We start from the raw sequence: 19804 nt of genomic DNA on the forward strand, positions 1-19804 counted from the left end.
TTTCAAATTTATGAGAACTTGAAAAATCAAGAAAAAAGTGTTAAGAGTGTTGTATGAGTAATAGGTGTGTACAGAGAGTGAGCTATGATTTAATGGATTGAGTCCATATTACATTTTATATGGCCAACAACCAAATTTACCAATTGATAACAAGCTTGGATTGAATACAAAAGATAACTAGACAGCTAAGCAAAGCTTAGCTGCAAAGTGTGCGTAGCTAGCTGCCTTTTCTACAGCTATAACCGCCATTACATATCTAAGTAGTGCATAAGTGACTCAACCATGTCACAGTGATGAGAAATAATGATAATTTCAAAACTCTCATTGCTTCAAAATAATAATTGTTTTTCAGTGTTTTCATATCTTCCAAATTACAATATTTCAGAAAAATTTCTAAGCTTGCATTGCTACTAAATTAAGAAACTTCTAGTTATTTTTCATAGTTTGCATTGTTTTAAAATTTACAAAATTTCAAATCAATTTCCCGAATTCCCCATTGCTACAATTTCATAAAGTTTTCAATAAATTTTCAGAATTTTGCATTGCTGCTGAGATAGGAAACTTCAATAAAGTTTTAGAATTCATATTGCCTCTAAATGATCAAATTTTGAATAATTTTTCAGAATTCTTATTGTCTTCAAATTACAAAATTTCAAATTCAATTTTCAAGTTTATATTATCCACAAATTGCAAAACGTTTACTCAATTTTTGGAATTCACATAGCCTCTAATTTTTCAGAATTCTCATTATCTTCAATCTACAACTTATAGAACTTTTAATCAATTTTTGAAATTGTCAGTGTCTCTAAATGACAAATTTTCATATTTTTTTTAGAATTTCCATTGTCTTCAAATTTATAAAATTTCAAACCAATTTTCAGAATTTGCCTTTGATTCTAAAATTATTAAAGCAAATAAAATATGTTAAGAATTTATTCACCTTGCCTCTAAATTACACGAAAAAAATATGGGTAATTTTTACAAAAAATTTTGACTACATATTTAGCACAATAACCGGATCCCATTCAAAAATACATAATAGGTACTGTAATGGGTCTTACGGACCTTTTCAATTAAATAGTCGACAAACTGAATAATTAATACTTTCACTTTATTTCACGAATTTAACACAAGTATATACAGAAACAATAAGCTTAAACCGAAGCTAAACTTAAGACTTTCGTCTACAAGATAGAAAACCGAATCATCCCAAACCCTGGACTCACCAGAGTATTTGTAGGGAAAAATCATCATGTAAAGGGTTGGCTAAAAGACATTTTGACTTAAATTGCTTAGACATTTTGACTTAAATTGCTTACGGTTCGTAATGTGCAATACTGCAATTACGAACCGTTTGTTGCACATTAGCAACTCGGAAGGGTGGTCAGTGGTTTACCAACGTTCGACACGCGTCATATTTTTATGGCTGTGAGGCTGTGTGGCGCCAGCCGATATTACGTTTTTTTAACAGATTTTAACTTTACGTATATTTTGCCTACATGTGTCATCACAATATTTCCTTTCTCCCAAAAAAGTGACCACACTTTTCCCAAAATTCAAATAGAAATTTAATTTCCCAAAATTTGCCACACTTGAAAAAAAATTTGACTATGGAATAGATTGTGAAAGGGGACAAGGGGGGGGGGTTTAATTTTCAATTTTAGAAAGTTTCCATTCGGTTTATTATCATTTTTTCAATTTTGTGTTTTACCCAAAAAAAATTAATAAATAAATATATTTTCCCAAAAAAAAATTAAAAATGGGACAAGATACTTGATTATGAGTCCAGAGTCTGTTTGCTTTTTGTTTTTTCTCTAAATTTATAATATACAAGTACTAGAGGTATACATCTAAAAAACAAAAATATTTTTTTTTTTTTGGTTAGTATAAGTATTACACATAGAAAATGTTATTATAAAAAATGGTATTATGAAAAATAGTATTATAAAAATCAAATTATAATAAATCGAAGTATGAGAAATCTAAACATAAAAAATCTAAATATAAAAAATCTAATTATGAAAAATCTAATTATAAAAAATATCAAATGGAATGTAAATATGAGGTATTATGAGTAGAGATTTTTTTTTTCAAAAAATGAGTATTTAAAAAAAAATACACATGAAAATACTTAAAATAATGACTAGAGACACTCAGATCAATCTTAATTCAAATTTCATATATTTATTAATCTATTTATTCTCTTTTTTTTCTTTTTTTTTTTTTCATTGTTTTTTTGTTTTATGCATTTTTTTCTCCTTTTTTTTTTTTGTTATTTATACGTAAAATTTTTTCTAAAAAGATAAGTAAAATTATTTTAACAATATTTTTTTAAAACTAATACACTTAAAACAATTAACCATATTGTAAAAATAATACTGCTAATAGTATGTCCTCCATACAAGGGAGTCTGAATATCATTTAAAATTATATCTCTTAATTTGTTTTCAAATATTTGGGGGTTTTCTTTAATATTAAAAGAGGGGGTTTGTTCCTTCCAATTTTCATTAAAAATTTTTGTAATATTTTTAAATTTTAAGGGACTAAAGGGGTGAAAATCTATTTTGCTATTATCTAATTTAGTCCATTGCAAGGGAAGCAGTCTGTTTAGATGTAAGATATTTTCAGAAGTTTTTATGCAAGGAAATCCTTGTGGGATCAGAATTTGGGTTTCCTCATCAGTTTTTAAAAGTAATTCAAAATCACAAGGGAGTTGAATTTTTATTGCACCAGATTGATTATAATTTATCTCTAAAGGAATAGTATCTGATTTTGAAGAGTTGTGAAGGAAAAGAAATTTTTGAGGATTGGAAATGATGTAAATATTTTCTTGAATTTTTCTAATTATTGTTTTTGAATGCATGTGCTCACATTTAAAATTGCACACTGTATTTAATTCTTGAAGTTGTTTTCCAAGGATTAATGATTTTGCACATTCTGGTGATTCATAGGTGGAATCAAAGTAGTCCAAAAAACATAACTGTCCTGAAAGATCACATTTTTTTAATGCTGTTCCTGTAATTTCTCTGATGATTTGTTTTCCAGAATCAAAAGCAATTAGCATTTGCTCAGTGTTCAGAATACAGAGCTCTTCTTTATTTCTGAAGTAGATTGGAGTATATTTGAATAATTTCCAGTCTGAATTAATTTTTTTCAAAGGCACTCGAATTTCTAATAAAATCTGCTGTTCTGAAATTTGACAATGTGTGATACTTCTGGTATAGTATTCCAAAATTTCTGAAGTAGGTATGGCTATGGTGTAATTAAATTTTTCAATATTGGTTTTCAAAACTTCAATGTAATATTTCAAGCTTTCTGGAGAGATAATTGATGATGGAAGCTTGTGCTCTTTACAATGTTCAATAATGGATGAGAAAAACGAATTATAGAATGTTTTCTCTAGAATTGATATTAGTACTGGATATGTGGATCTATCTGCTGCAAAAAGGTCTGCAAATTTTTCCAAAGTGGTAGAGAGTGTGTCTATTGTTTGAGTTATCATTTCAATATTTGCATGAATTAGTTTAGAGAATGATTTAAGTTCTGTGGAAATATTGAAAATATCTGCATGTGTTTCAATTAAGGCTTCTTTTAAATTTTTATAATTGGCTGTTAATTCTTGCTGGTTGACAAATAATGGGTAGAGATCATCTTTAGTGACTACATCACAACAAAATTCTAGGAAATTACCATAAAGTTTTCCTAGTAGAAATGATCTTTTTCTTCTTGAATGTTCATTTAATATTTTTGCATCAAAACGAGTTTGTTGAAGTTGATTATCAATGAAGGAATCCAATCTTGTCAGTGCTTTGTAGAAATCATGAGTATAGGTGCATTCATCTTTCATTTCACAATTGGTATTGGGAGGATTTTCATAGGAAGAATTAGTAGGATTACTATTCGGAAAAGTATAATTTAAGATAAATTTATAGGGAATGGATTTTTCATAGACAACTATATTTTCAATTTCAGATATAAAGGATCCAGGAATAATTTCAGTGAATAGGTTTTCAGTACAAGAAATTTTGAAAAGAGAGTAGAATACCAAAAATGTCAACATTCTGGAAATTGAAAGAAAAGACAGAAAAAAAAATGTTAAATAAAGAATATTAAAAAGTTTTTAAGCAGCAAAAAAAATTCAAAAACAAAAGTTTGGAAAGAAAATAAAAACAATTGGAAAGAACAAAAATGTGGGGGGGGGTATTTACAAAAAGGTCAGCATCCTGAGGGGGGAGATTTTCAAAATATCATTAAGTTATATGTGGGGGGGGGGGGTTAAAAAAAACTTACATACAAAAAATTGAAAAAAAAGTTAATATTTCAAAGACTTGAAAAAAAAATTTGGAGATATCAAAAAAAAATTAATCAGCTCTCAAATCGTTTATGTTGATCTCTGTTCTAGAAATTATTATGTCATACATATTTAAAGCGTATGGCAATTCATCGTAATAAACGTATACATTGTAGTCTAGAATTGACAGCATCTTTTTAATTAATTTGATGACGGTTTCGATCGGATCATTCACTGAAATCCGAATTGGGCCAATAGGCGCTATGGTTACTTTCGACTCATCCCAGCGGAATCTACTTCCGCAATATACAATTGGAAATGTGTTTCTGTCATGTATAAAAATGTCAACGAATGCTGTCACACTTTTTTTTGCAATATTTGAGATTTCAAAAATTTGTACCATCTGAAAAAAAATTGAATTAATTAATTTGTTCTACCATGTATAAGTAATTTTACCAAGATGTTGTGTTTCCATGCTATGCCAGAGAAAGATAACGAAGTATTTGCCTACACCTTGTATGTATTATTGGTGCGTGAGGTTTTTCCAAAACAAAGTAACTGGATAACTGGAGAAGGTAGAAAAAATATGGAATTTTGCTAAAAGATAAGATTTGTTTCCATATCTGGAGGTTTGTCAATGTCCAGTACGTACTTCTTATGCTTGCTTGTTTGAGGTGTTCAAAGGTGTATTGTGAACCAGAAAAAAAAATCTTGATTTTTATCAGTTTTGTGTGTAAAATTTTTGTGAAAAGTTGATATATTTTTTTATTTTATTTTCTTATTTTATTCCTTTTTAATTAATTTGAGTTACAATGGATTCTCAGAACAATGACTTTCTTGCTGGTAAGTGAATTTTTGATTCTATTTTTATCATTAAATTGGTGTATATTTTTTTTTCAAAAAATTTTAGGGGGGGAATAAATTTGGATCATGATTTTAGGCTATTTGTGTTTGATAAAAAATTATAGAATTTCTCAATTTTTCTAGGTTTAGATGAAATCAATTTTGACAGTGAGGAATTTCAGCCTGTAGACGTTATCCAGGAGGTGACAAATGCTGGACCACCAAATGAGGTATGTTTTTTGTTTTTTTATTAAATTTTTGAAAGAATAATTCACATGATGTCTGTGTTTTTTTTTTTTTTTTTTTTGATTTTTGAGTTTTGATAACTTTGGTTTTGTTTGTAGACAAGTTTAAATGCTATGATCCTTGAGTTGGAAACACCAAGAAATTCCACAGTGGAGCCCCAGATGGAGACTCAGATGGAGCCCCAAGCAGGACCATCGAATGTAAATGTTGTACCAGAGCCTCAAATTGTTGAACCACAAGCAACTGGAAATCATTTTGTTGAGGTAAAAAAAAATTATAGAATTTTCAAAAAGTAATTAAAATTTTTAAATTGGCATACTATTATTATTTTTTTTTACATTTTTTTTTTGAAAATTTCAAGCTCAAAATTTAACTTATTTCTGGCAAGGAGTCAAAATTTGTGGATTTTTCTGTGTTTTGATTAGCTTTATTTATTTATCATTATTTTTTTTCATTTATTTATTTTATTTATTAAATTTTATTTCGAAATGTTTTCAGGCTCCTAGGTTAAATAGAACTGTTGATCAATTCAGATTTCCACTACGACATTCATACTTGAAAGCTGATGGTGTTACGAAGGGATTCTTAACACATAATGACCCTAGGGCCATGTGTGTTGATTACGAATTAGGCTTTAACAGCCCATGTATGTCTACACGGTGCTGGTTTTATAATAGCCACTTTTGGTCTATTCATGTAAGTTGGGAAAAAAAAAATTTCATCATTTTTTTGTCTAAAAAAAAAAATCATATTTTTGACACTTTTTTGTAACATTTTTTTTTTGTATTTTCAGAAGGACTTAATGGAAACAATAAAAGTTCGGTTCGAAGGAGGTATGGTGAATATTAATGTAATTCAGGTCCATCCGCAGTTTAAGATATTATTTCCCTTTACTTATCAAAACTATGTGGATCTCAAAAGAAATATCATTAGATTTGGGCCATCCTATGATGAATGTTACTTATGGTTACCTACGAGATCACTGGAAACGTCACCATTGGTATTTATTTTCCTTTTTTTTTTTTTTTTTTTTTTAAATTTAGAATTTTGTTTTCGAAGTTTTTATGGTTTTTTTTTTGTCATTTGTTTTTTCCAAAAAAGGTTCTTTTATTTGTTTATTTGATTTATTTATTTTTTCAATCACAATTTTTTTGTTTTGTTTTATTTTTATTGAGGTATTTGTTTTTGTAATTTTCAGAGGCACCGTTCAAACGTTTGAGTTGATATCAAGCAAGTCCGAAGAAAGAGTGAGAAAAAAAAATTGTAAAAAGTAATTTTAATTAACCTGTAAAAAAAAAGGTAAAATATTAATTTTTGTACAGTTATTAGATATGTATGTATTTAAACTAATTGTTTTTTTTTTGTTTTTTATACGTATTTTTATAGAATAAATTATACAATAAGAAAAACTACTGTTTGTTATTCATGGGGACAACCCAATATATTTTTTGAATGTTTTTTTTTTTTTTGTAATGAGCTTAATTTAAAGATTTCTGAATATTTTCTGCTGAAAATCGTCATATTTCACAATTTATTGAATATTTTGAGCAGTTTTAGGATCGGAAGATCGCAAATGTCATGTTCACAGTCGTTTTTTGATGATTATGATTTGCTGATTGATGGAATGACGAATTTAAAATTAATGATTATGAATTGTGCTCATCAAAACGAGTGAAAACGATACCCATTTGTATTCAAATTTTCAAGTAGGGTATATGAATATTTTGGAAATGTTTCATTCCAAAGAAAAATCGAATATAATTCCTATTCAATAGGTACTTTACCTTGAATGAGAGCATATTTTGGGTTGCCCTACTTATAATTAAAAGCTACCTATGTACATGCTTGATATAATAAAAAACTAGCATAAAAATATTGAAAAAATAACATAGCAAAAAAAGTAGAATTTTTCATTTTTCCATTTTTGGTTTCATTGCCCAGGTTTCAATAATAATTCGGGCAGAATTCGTTCGTTTGAAATTATTACATCGAAAACGAAAATTTTATTTGGCACAGTTATGAAAAATACATAGGCTTCAATGCCTAAATAATAGAAAAGTTTGTTCATTGTCCTTTGAACATCGTCAATTTCATCCCAGGTCACATTAAAGAAGGGTACATGGTACCCTGCAACGTCTGGGTGCGCAAGATCCCATGTATCATGGTCATTGTAGAAAATAATGGTCTGTTTTTCTCTATGTACGTAATGATTGACCAGTCTCATTATTTGAGCTTTGGTGGCTTGACTTAACGGTTCAGGTTCATTGTAAGGAATCATCTGAAGGATAGAAAGAGAGGAGAGTAAAATATTGACGAATCGTTCATATTGTTACACCTTGGTGTTAGTTGGTTAGTGGGTGAAGTTAAAGATAGAAAATCACGTGCATATGTTCACTGAAGGTTAGTAAACAGTGAAGAGAGAGAAAGAGCGAGAGATAAGGATAGCTGCGAGGTTATATTGGTTAAAATCACGTAGCATGTAACAGTACTATAAAATCAAAGCAAGATTTTTTTTTCAAGCTTGCTGTTGGAATGTTTTACGTAATTTTTTTGTCAAGTTATGTACGTTCTCTGCTAAGAAATTTCTGAAGTGGTCAGTGTTGAAAATAGAAGTGATTATCGCCATAGAAAAATAATTACATTTGTCAGTGACAAATTATTGGTCAGAAAATTGATAAAAATCGCATTATTGGTCAGATATATTTTTTTGTAAATTTTCATTCTGCTCAGTTTTGATTGGATGTTTGGAAAAATGTGATACCTACACTGTGTTTCTTTTTTAAGGAAACGTCTTCCTGGGCCCAGTGGAAAACTGCACAGATTGATCACGAAATTTTTGAGAATTCTCAATATTTCCCCTATTTTCGTTTTTGATATTTTTCTAATCGTCTGACATGTACAATCTCACGTTTTATTTTTTTCTTAGTTTCATACTCAACTTCATAATTTAATGGAGAAAATTTATGTAGAATTTTAACTGGTCCTAGATAAGTAGGAATGAATTTTCCTTTAATAGGATTTTGTAAAAGTGCTGTTTCGCCTACCTTAAAAATCAATTCCTTATGCTTTTTGTCATAATTTTTCTTATTAATCAGCTGATTTTGCTCAATTAAAGATGGTACCTTTTTTCTAATTTTATCCAATTGTTCAATTTCTTCCAGTCTTCCTTTCATAGATGATGAATTAATGGATAATTTATTATCTATGGGTAAATTGGGATGTCTCCCATACACTAGGAAGTATGGAGATAATTTATGAAAATTTGATATAGGCGTGATATTGTATGTAAAAACAATAAATTTGACCAGTTTTGACCAATTTGATTTTTCATCGTTTACATAGTATGCTAGGGTTTTACATAACGAATGGTTCAATTTTTCAACTGCTCCTTGAGTAGTTGGGGAATAAGTGGAACTAAAAATTAATTTTATTCCAATTTTGGAGCAAAATTCCATAAATTCTTTATTATGAAAATGTTTACCATTGTCACAGGTGATTTTAAGTGGACATCCAAATTGACAAATTAGGTCATAAATAAAGTCAATAACTGCTGAAGCGTTTGCTGATCCTGTTGGTTTAGCGAAAGCCATTTTTGTGGACTTACACGTTCCTACTAAAATGTAAGATTTTCCATCACTTGTGGGAAGGGGACCAACAAAATCAATTTCAATATGGCTTAATAAATCACATTCTAACACTTTGATTGGTTTTAAAAGTCCAGGTTTTGGTCCTGGTTTCAATTTTCTCAGCTGGCATTCATGACATGATTTTATAAATTTTTCAACATCTTTGGTTAAATTTTGCCAGTGAAATTTATTTTGCAATTTTTCAATAGTTTTTCGAATTCCAAAATGTCCTCCGCCTATAGCTTTGTCATGATACGAGGCAATTATTTCATTAATTAAATGGGATGGTATTATGATAAGATTTTGTTTGGGATGTTTAAGTTGGAGAATTCCTTCAGGACTTAAAATATATCTACGACTAATTTTTTTGAATTTATTCAATTCAGATGATGGAATTTCAATTGTTTCATTTTTCAATAAAGAAATTAAATTTTTACAAAAATTGTCTTTCATTTGCTCAGCCACAAAATTTTGGTTGGTTGAAATTGTGTTAATTTCAATTCTGCTTAAAAAATCTGGGACAACATTATTTTTACCAGGTTTGTGTTTTATTTCAAAATCAAATTCTGAAAGTTTTAAAATTAGTCTCGCCATACGAGAATTGGGTTCCTTCATTTTTCTGTAATGAATTAGGGGGGCATGATCAGTAAAAACGAAAAAATGTTTACCAAATAAATATTCTCGAAAGTACAAAATTGTTTCAACTAAAGCTGTTAATTCCAGGTCATAAGTGCACAATTTTTTCTGTCGTGGTTGAAGTTTTCTGCTGAAATAGGCAATAGGATGGATTTTTCCATCAAGTTCATTTTTTTGAGAGATGACCCCTCCAATGGCTATATTTGAAGCGTCTGTTTCTACTATCGTTTCTCTAGATTCATTATAAATTGCTAAAATTGGATCATTAATTAGAGCTTTTTTGAGAAATTGAAATGCTTTTTCATGTTCATCTTTCCAAATAATTTTGTCTTTTTTAGCTGGGTTGCCTTTAGTAAGATCAGATAGGCAACTTGTAATACTTGAAAAATTTCTAATAAATTTTCGATAATGAGAACACATTCCTAAAAATTGTCTCAATTCAGTGACTGTGGTTGGTTGTTTAATTTTTCGGATACTTTCAATATTTTTTTCAATTGGTTGGATCAAAGTTCCATTAATTTTATGACCTAAAAGGTTCACTTCTTTGAAGAAAAATTTGCATTTTGATGTTTTTAATCTCAATTTTAAACGATCTAGTCTATTTAAAGTTTCTTTTAAATTTTTTAAAGCTATTTGAAAAGAACTGCCAAAAACACACAGGTCATCCATGTATGCAACTAATATTTCATATAAGAGGTCATGAAATTCAGAATTTATAGCTTTACTAAAAGCTGCAGGTGAAAGCATTAAACCTTGAGGTAAACGAGTAAATTGATATAATTGATTATCTACAATTATTGCTGTTAAATATCTGCTCTTTTTAGCAAGTGGTATCTGATGGAAACCTGCATTACAGTCAAGTAGACAAAAATATTTTGATCCTTCCAAGGCCATGATAATATTTTCGATTCGAGGGACTAAATTATGGTCTGGATACAATTTTTGATTAATTTTTTGAAAATTACAAAGGAAACGATATGAGCCATCTGGTTTTCGTAATAAAAAAGCAGGGGAACAGTAATGTGAAGTTGATCTCTCTAGAATGCCATTTTTGAGCATTAATTTTATCTGCCTATTAATTTCGCGCCTTTCAATTGGAGATAATTTATATCCCCTTGACACAACAGGTGTATTGTCTTTGACCTGTAGAACATATTCAGGGATATTTGCTCTTTCTATGTTGGTTGGGTCAGTCGAAAATAAGTGCAAATAATTTTTCAAAAGGGAAAGGACAGCCTGTCTCTGATCATTATTTAAATCTGGAGAAATTTGTAATTCATTTTTTTCAGAATCGAATAATTTAGACATATTATTTGTATCAATTTGGTTAATTTGAACTATGTCATTGACATTATTTTCAGGTAAAGTTTGCGTAAATGTGCCAATATTTTGATTTCTTCGGATAGTTTGTAGAGAATGAGTAAAATTTCTCAAGTTCATTGTCAACGTATTGTCATACATTTCATAGTTTACAAGCTTCGTGCCTGTTCTGTTGACAAAAATGTTAGTGTGCATAAAAATACCTCGAGTCAGTTGCGTTGGGGTTATTGTTATTGTAAATGTACGAGTTTGTTTCCCAGCAATTGCGATATCTGTAGTAGCGATAAGTTTATTATGCAACAACATGACGGGTGTTTGTTTATTTATCAACGAGAGCCATTTATGATCCATTGGCAAAATCAATTTATTTGGATAATTTCCTAACGAAAATGTATTTTTACTGAAGTTAATTATGGCTGAATTTTCAATGAAAAAACTGATACCTAAAATAAAATCTGCATTCAAATTTTCAGCAACGTATACTGTAAGAGAAAATTTTATATTTTCAATTTGAACTGAAATATTCATTTTACCTATAATAGGTAGGGAAGAACTATCTGCTGTTGAGACTTCTAGATCAGAAGGAGATAAATTTTTGAAGTCTTTTAAAATTTTATTTGACATCAGTGATACATTACTACCTGTATCAATTATAGCTGTATATATTTTATTATTGAAAATAATTTTGATTTCAAAATTTTTTATTGTAAATGGATTTTTTTGAATACAGTTTGTTTTGGTTTTTGAAAAATTTGAGCCAAAAGAAGATATTTCCTCATCACTGAAATATTTTAAATCGGAATATCTATTTAGATTAAAAATAAAATCAGTTTTCTGAAATTCGTTCAAGAAAAAATATAAAATTTGTGATGAGGTATCTTGACCAAAAATTATTGGCGTTTTTTTTTGTCATTTAATCTGCATTTTTCTCGGATATGGCCTACTTTTTTGCATAGGCTACAAAAATCTCTTCGTTGTGGTCTTGATTGTGGTTGATTTAATTGATATGATTGATTTGGGTTTTGATAAGGTCTAGGTCCATATGACCCAAAACGAAAAGGTTGATTTGGACCAGGAGATATTTGTCTAAATGGATGAAATCCAATTTAACTTCTTTGAAAATTGATGCGAGGAAATGGGGGAGGTGGAAACATAAATGGGCGAGGAGGAGGTGGTGGGGGACGATAAGGTTGACGTTGAAAAGGTTGTGGTCCAAAAAAGAAGGGACGAAATGGTTGAGGTCGAAAACGTTGAGGATAAAAGGGTACTGGGCGAAAGGGGAACCTATTTGGGGGGGTTGGATTCTGTTGAGGAGTAAACTTGGCTATCGTAGCATAATTATTTTCATGTTTTATATCGAGGTTATTTATTGAATCACATAAACTGTCGACATTCGAATTTTTGAGCAAAAATAGCTCATTTTCTACTTTTTTAAGCCTTGATTCCTTATCCTGATTTTTCCTATAATTTAAAAGATTTTCCGTGCATTCGTACTTTTGTAAGTTTGCCCTAATTTTTTCGACAGTTGAGTTATCCAAAAGAGAAATTGCTTTATGAATGTCATTTTTTAAACCTTTTAAAATGTGTTTACATTTTACTGATTCTTCCATAATAGGGTTGACACTATTACAGAGATTCAAAATGTCAGTAAAATATTGTAGTAATTTTTCATCATCATTTTGGAATCTGGTCATTAGGATATTTTCATTAGCTTCTTTCTGAGCTTTTTCATTGAAAGCCTCTAAAAATTGTGTTTTTAATTCAGAATATTTTGTTTTTTGATTGGGAATATTTCTAAAGACTTCCAATGCCAATTCCGAAAGGTACATTGGAAGTACTTTAGCTTGATGCTCGTCGCTCCAATTATTTGCTTTAGAGCATAATTCGAAGCTATCAATAAATTTATATAGGTCATTATTGAGACCAGAAAATTTTTCAGGATCATAAATTTTTTCTTTTTGTGTTGTCATATTTTCCGTTTGAACTCTTTTACTAGTATAACAACTGTTTTGTCTTTTTACAAGACTAGCGTGAATATACCTAGCTGTCTTATTGTTTTTTTCAGATTCACTAATAAATGTTTTAATACAATTTCGAAAAGAATCTAGAGTCAATTTTTTTGGAAAAGTCAAATTTAATTTTTTTATCAAATATTCTGCTTCTGCTACTGATAGACAATAGATCCAACTGATGGATTGGGGAACTGATAATGGACTAGTTGGAGTAGATTTTTCTTGGTTTTGTTCTTGGGTTGGGGAATTTTCTTTCGAATCAGGGGATTCAAATTTTGATTTGTCAGAGTCGGATTTGGAAGTATTTAATACGTTTTCTTCAGAGGATGGAGCACTATTTGGTGATTTTTCTGATTCGGGGTTGAAAATTGTGGAATTGCCACCACTCATGAAAAATAAAGGAGAGAAACAGAAAAAATTCAATTTAGATCTGTTTCATCAAATCTGAATTGCAAATTTGGCTGATACCAATAAATGTCGTCAGAATTTTCAGTTTTTGGTAAAGTTTGTCTTTTTGTTATCTGTAATTCAACGTCAATAGTTTTAGTTGTCTTTTTTGGTATTTTGTTCGGTTTTGTGTTATGATTTCTCTTGTATTCGTAAAAGTACAGTTCAGTATCTGAATTTTCAAAAATTAATTTTGAAGGAGCGTTTTTGTTTTTGTTTGATTTTAAAAAAAGATTTCTAAAAAACTTAATAATAGCGTTCATTATATGAAATAAGCACACATATTTTTAAATTGGAAAAAAAAAACACAAAAAAGCACCAAAAAAAAAGCAATTATTCTGAGAAGATAAAATGAAAATATAATATAGGATGAGAAATTACCTTGAAAATTGAATTGAAAAATTGACTTGAAAACCACTTTCCAGGAAGTAATCGTCTGTTGACCTTCAAGAAGAACTTCTTCACAGATTCGGACACGAAAAACTTCAGGAAAATTCGTTGAAATTCGGGAAAATTCGTTGAAATTCGGGAAAATTCGTTGAAATTTGATTAAAAAAATTCACGTTTTTTGATTTTACAGATTCGGACACAAGAAACTTCACAAAAATTCGTTAAAATTCGTAAAAATTCGTTGAGATTCACCAAAAAAATCTCCGATAAAAAATTCACAACTTTGATTTAAAAAAAAATTCCAGTATTCAATTACGTTTATGACAGGAAAAAAAAATTCACGAATTCGAATTCGGTAGATATGAGAAGAAAAATTCAATTGAAACTTTACTAAAAATCACGAAAATTCAAATAATTTGCCAAAAAAAATCAAGTATTCAATTACGTTTTGAGAAAAACGATTTTTAATTTAAAATCACGAAAATTCAATTGATTCGCGAAAGCTTTCAAAGCTCTTTTTCGTTGGGCGCCAAATTGTAATGGGTCTTATGGACCTTTTCAATTAAATAGTCGACAAACTGAATAATTAATACTTTCACTTTATTTCACGAATTTAACACAAGTATATACAGAAACAATAAGCTTAAACCGAAGCTAAACTTAAGACTTTCGTCTACAAGATAGAAAACCGAATCATCCCAAACCCTGGACTCACCAGAGTATTTATAGGGAAAAATCATCATGTAAAGGGTTGGCTAAAAGACATTTTGACTTAAATTGCTTAGACATTTTGACTTAAATTGCTTACGGTTCGTAATGTGCAATACTGCAATTACGAACCGTTTGTTGCACATTAGCAACTCGGAAGGGTGGTCAGTGGTTTACCAACGTTCGACACGCGTCATATTTTTATGGCTGTGAGGCTGTGTGGCGCCAGCCGATATTACGTTTTTTTAACAGATTTTAACTTTACGTATATTTTGCCTACATGTGTCATCACAGTACATATAAGTATGATAAAATTTGTTTTGAAACTCAGTAATTTCCAACTGTTCAGTTACAATAATAATTTTTACTGTAATCTTATAGTAAAAATCATCATTTTAATAAATTTTGTTATAACATTAGTAGAGATGTGCACTTTTCAGAAAAGTAATTTTGGTGAAATGAAAAGTGAAAAGTTCATTGAAAAGTGTGAAAAGTTGTGAAAAGTGTGAAAAGTAAATTGTGTGAGTCTCATTTTAAAACTCTCTGTAAGAGCTTCAAATTGATGTATTTTTTGCCTATCTAAAACACACAAAAAAACAAAATCATTTTTTTCACCCACTTAATCGAATAGTGGCAGTTTTGAGCCTTTCTAGAGCCTCTAACATTTGTGGGTTTTTCAGTTTTGAAAAAAATGTTGTGAAAAATATCAAAAATGGGTGCTGAATTGCGAAGGGAGAGGAGTGGAGAGAGTAAAACTTGATATTAGACTTCATCAATGAGGTCAGTGATCTCTGATGAGTAAATTGATTGGTCACTCCCTTTTTTTTTAAGTAAAAACTGAAAAGTGAAATGAAAAGTAGGAACTTTTCTTTTCAACTTTTCATTGAAAGAAAAGTACTTTTCACTTTTCACTTTTCACACTGCACATCTCTAAACATTAGTAAAAATCATTTTTTAATAATTTTTACTAAAGCATGATAATAAAAATTACCTACATAAGCCAAGTTGTGTAAAAATTACTCATTTTAAAGTAATTTTTATATCATAAAAAGTAAAAATTACTCATCTTAAGGTAATTTTTACTATACTTACGGCGCTATAGGAATAGTAAAAAGTATTTGAATAAATGAAATGAAAATTCATTTAGCAAAATGATATCATCATATTTCGTAACTTTGTTTTTATAAATTAAAATGAGGGGGCTACAGGGTTCAAAATAGCATGTACTTACTCCACAGCATTTACCTATCCAATATTTCCAACGAAAAATCCGTCACCTATACCTACCTACCTGATGGGGATTCGAACCTGGGACCCTACAATTCCTATTCATACCTACATGACCTAACCATTCGACTACAAGATCATATGGAGGTTTAGGGTATTAAAAGAATATATTTGTTGGGTAAACACCCCACCAAACCACTCCCACTTGGAATATACAGCTAACAGAGATCACATGGAGGGTTAGGGCATTAAAAGAATATATTTGTTGGGTAAACGCCCCACGACCCCACCAAACCACTCCCACTTGGAATATACAGCTAACAGATGAGGGGTGTAACAGGGTACAATGAGACAGCTGATTTGAAAAGCGGAGATGGAATAGACTGGGGGTATAGCAGGGTACAATGAGCGGCAGGTGTTTTGCAAGTCCCCTTTACCATTTTTTAGGAATTTATGCATTAAAATAATGAACTAAAATTGCAATTACTCAATACTCAGCAATTATTCATCCGAATTGAATGAAAAATAATATATTCCCTCCGCCTTAATGATTCTCAAATGGTGTCCAATAGGTACAAAAAATGGTTGGATAGTTTAAGGGAACATTCATTTCCAATGAAATTTCATTTCTCAAAGCGAAACCAATAGTGTGCTACGCACACTAAAAAAGACAGACAAGCCCAGATAAATGAAATCCAAAAAATTAGACAAGAAATTCCTGAACTGATTTTGAAAAATCAGAATGAACTCTTAGAGTTACGACCAAAAACACAGGGAGGTTTTATACAACCCTGGTGATCTTGTACTCTTGGAAAAACCATGGAAACACTTGGGAAAATTGAAAACAAAATATACAGGACCTCATAAAGTACTGAAGAGAATAACTCCATTAAACTACCAAATTGAGGTAGATGGAAAAGAAGATACAGTACATGTACGAAGATTGAAAAAATATATTCAGAGAAATCCAAATCAAAACTGCTGAGAAAATAGGATAAGAAATGAATAGGATTACAAATAGGTTAAGAATTTTAATTTTATATTATTATTATTATAAGGTTCCACATAATGCGTGGATAGAATAAGTAGACTAGAATTATAATTGGAATAGAATTGTGAAATTATAGAAAATTAGAATAAGAAAAATCAGCAGAAATGTAGGCCTACAAGAATGAAGAGAGAAATAAGAGAAAAAAATTAAGAGAGAAAAGAGAAAAAATTAGAGAGAAGAAGCTACCTACCTTCTAAAGGTGAAAAAAGCAAAAAGAAAAAAGAAAAATGACAAAGAGAGAAAAAATTAGACTACCTACCTATTAGAAACTTTAGTATTACCTACTATAAGTTTGTGTAGAAATTCACTCAAATATGACAAAAATACCCATCAAGGAATTTTTGGGACATGGTATGGACCATCTGAGGCCCTACCATGACAGAATGAACTAGAAGGGAGGTACTATAGGGGAAAAGTAGAGTACCCTATTACCACAATCCCTGAAGGTCATCTGATCAGAAATCAGATTGTAAGTTGTAAATATACCTACATGGTTACTAAGTAATATTTTTTAGCACCTATCCATTGTACATAGTTATTTCTATGGAAAAAAACTGTTAAAGGAAGAGGTAGATGTTGTATGAGTAATAGGTGTGTACAGAGAGTGAGCTAGTTGGATGAGTCAGAATTCGAGGAATAGGTTGAGGAGTGAGAGAATGAAAAGTAGGACACTCAAACATGACATTTTTATATCGTTTATAGTATCAGTTGGTATCAAGCTAGACAGTAAGTTTGTACTGAGACAGTTTAATGGTTGAATATTGTGCATTATACTATACTGAATACATTGTTTTGGATAGAACCTACCTATTATTTCATACGACAAAGAGCAATTTTAATTTTTTTTTCTTCAAAAAATATACCTATTTAATTTTTTGTTTTAGCAAAGTGAACCAATATGAATAATTTATTTTGAGAAGAAGCTCTCAAATAAAATTACCAGTGGATCAGCAACAATTAATATGTTAAATGATAGAGCATATATAGAGTTGTTTAGATCATTCGGTCTCGACGTCAGAGCACTTCCCTTTCCCCCTTACCCCATTAAAAAAATCTTCATTAAACCAAATTTCAGGTGGACAGCTCGAGTGTATGAATTAATTTATGAGGAAAAAATTTGTAAAAAAACCAATACTTTACAGTTTGTATGGAAACGTTTAAAATCTCCCTCCAACTGAATTTCCCCATTTCGAGCCATTTTGGAGCCTGGAGCATACCTTCTTCCCACCCATCTTGAATGAATTTCTGAAGAAAAAATTTAAAAAATCATTTTTTTTTGTAGGGAAATTTTTGTAATTAAGTAACACGAATCGCTGTACAACCTTGTCTAAAACCAATGGGTATCTTTGAATTCAAATTTTTCAATTTTGAGCCATTCTGAAGCTTTTAGCGTGATTTTCAATTTCTCAAAAATTTTAAAAATTTCTCCACAAGGCATGGAAATCAATTTGGTCAGCTAGAAATTGAGTTTTGGCTTATTCTCAACCTGTTTTAAAGGATTTATCCATATTTGAGCTTACATTCAGGCAAGCATCTCAAATGATTTTTTTTTTCATCATTAATAATGAATTTGGGAGGAAATTAAAAAAAAAACCAAGACATTTCAGTTCGTAGGGAAACGTTTGAAATTTGTACGAATGACTGTAAAAGCCAACCCCCCTTCCCACCCACATCCAAATTTCCCCATTTCGAACCATTCTGGAGCCTCCAGCGTAATTTTCCATTTCTCCAGAATTTTAAAATTTCTTTCGAAGACGTGGAAATCAATTTGAACAGCTGAAAATCATTGTGTATAGCGTATCCTCGAACTGTTTAAGTTTAAAGAACATTGTTAGTTGTACTTACCTACATTTGAGTCAAATTCCTGGCAGAAGACGCCTCGAGTCCATTTTTTTTTTTACCAACCTTCTCCACTTATTATTAAAAAATATAATATGTGGGGGGTTGAAAATATGCCACAACTGCATTTTCAGATGCCTAAATTTATTTTTATGTCTTTTGGGAGAAATTTTTAAATTTTGAAGAAATAGAAAATTGCGCTGGAAGCTCCAGAATTGTCAGAAATGTGGAAATTAGGTTCGAAGGAGTTCATATTGAAAAGATTTCCATCTTATTTAGTTTTTTTTTCAAATTTCAAAAATTTGCCAAAAAATAATTTGAACCGCTGAAATATTGGTTATGGGAGTTTCAGATCATATCTACTCTTCACAAAAATTACGATAACGTTCGAATTAGAGGAGGATATCCCAAAAGGTTCCTTTGTCAGTTATTGGCATCTTATTAATGAGACCCTCATGTTTAAAAATTTCTCTACGAACAGAAAATTCCGAACTTTTTGAGTTTTTTTCCTCAATCATTCTGGTTTTTAAAAATATACACTTGAGGTGTCTGCCTTGAAATCGGTTCAAAGGTTGATAAAATCATCTTTAAACTGATCGAGAATAAGTCAGGACTTGATTTTCAACTGTCCTTAACGTAATCTGGAATCAGACCTATTACTTACTTTCAGACCCGGTGCTCAAGTAACTCATAATATCAATATCTATAGGTATACTCAATCCATTCGCTGTAAACTAGGAGAGCATTTCAATCTCTTATTCTCATTTTATGGTAACCCTTTCACACAAATTTCACTATACGAAGTGATCCAACATGCGTGAAAAAAAATGTCAACGGATTTATTATCTCGATGGTTTTCCATTAGATTTCCAAAAGACACGAGAAAAGAGGTGAGAAAAAGGTAGAAGTACCTACGTCGAATTACAATCCTATAAAATTTCGTACATTTTTGACAAGATATGCTCATAAATCTTAAGGTTAGGTCTATTCTTTATAACTGTTAGCTGTTTCATTCCGTATATAACGTCGTACATTTGGTTCATTTATCTTGAAAACCTTTTTTTTTCTTTTTTCCATACGTCTTAATAAAGATATGTGAACACGGTTCAACTATCATGTATCTTAATAAAAGATTTTTCATTAAGGCAGACATCAAAGCTAAGTACAA

The 19804-nt window shown here is 30.1% G+C and overlaps 2 long non-coding RNA genes across 3 annotated transcripts; one reads left to right on the forward strand and one right to left on the reverse strand.

Moving 5' to 3' along the window:
• Positions 1 to 1090: 1090 nt before the first annotated feature.
• On the reverse strand, positions 1091 to 14809 carry LOC135838727 (uncharacterized). Its single transcript, XR_010557472.1, has 2 exons — positions 13803 to 14809; positions 1091 to 7658 (listed from the first exon to the last, which is right to left on the reverse strand). It is a non-coding gene; the product is annotated as an uncharacterized LOC135838727 (long non-coding RNA).
• LOC135838726 (uncharacterized) lies at positions 4292 to 6738 on the forward strand. Of its 2 annotated transcripts, XR_010557471.1 has the most exons (5): positions 4292 to 5364; positions 5479 to 5643; positions 5879 to 6076; positions 6174 to 6380; positions 6579 to 6738. It is a non-coding gene; the product is annotated as an uncharacterized LOC135838726 (long non-coding RNA). The 2 variants fall into 2 exon arrangements; XR_010557470.1 differs by having other exon boundaries at positions 4292 to 5643; positions 6579 to 6732.
• Positions 14810 to 19804: the final 4995 nt, after the last annotated feature.

This window comes from Planococcus citri, chromosome 3 (genome assembly GCF_950023065.1).
Source record: "Planococcus citri chromosome 3, ihPlaCitr1.1, whole genome shotgun sequence".
NCBI classification, from domain to species: Eukaryota; Metazoa; Arthropoda; class Insecta; order Hemiptera; family Pseudococcidae; genus Planococcus; species Planococcus citri.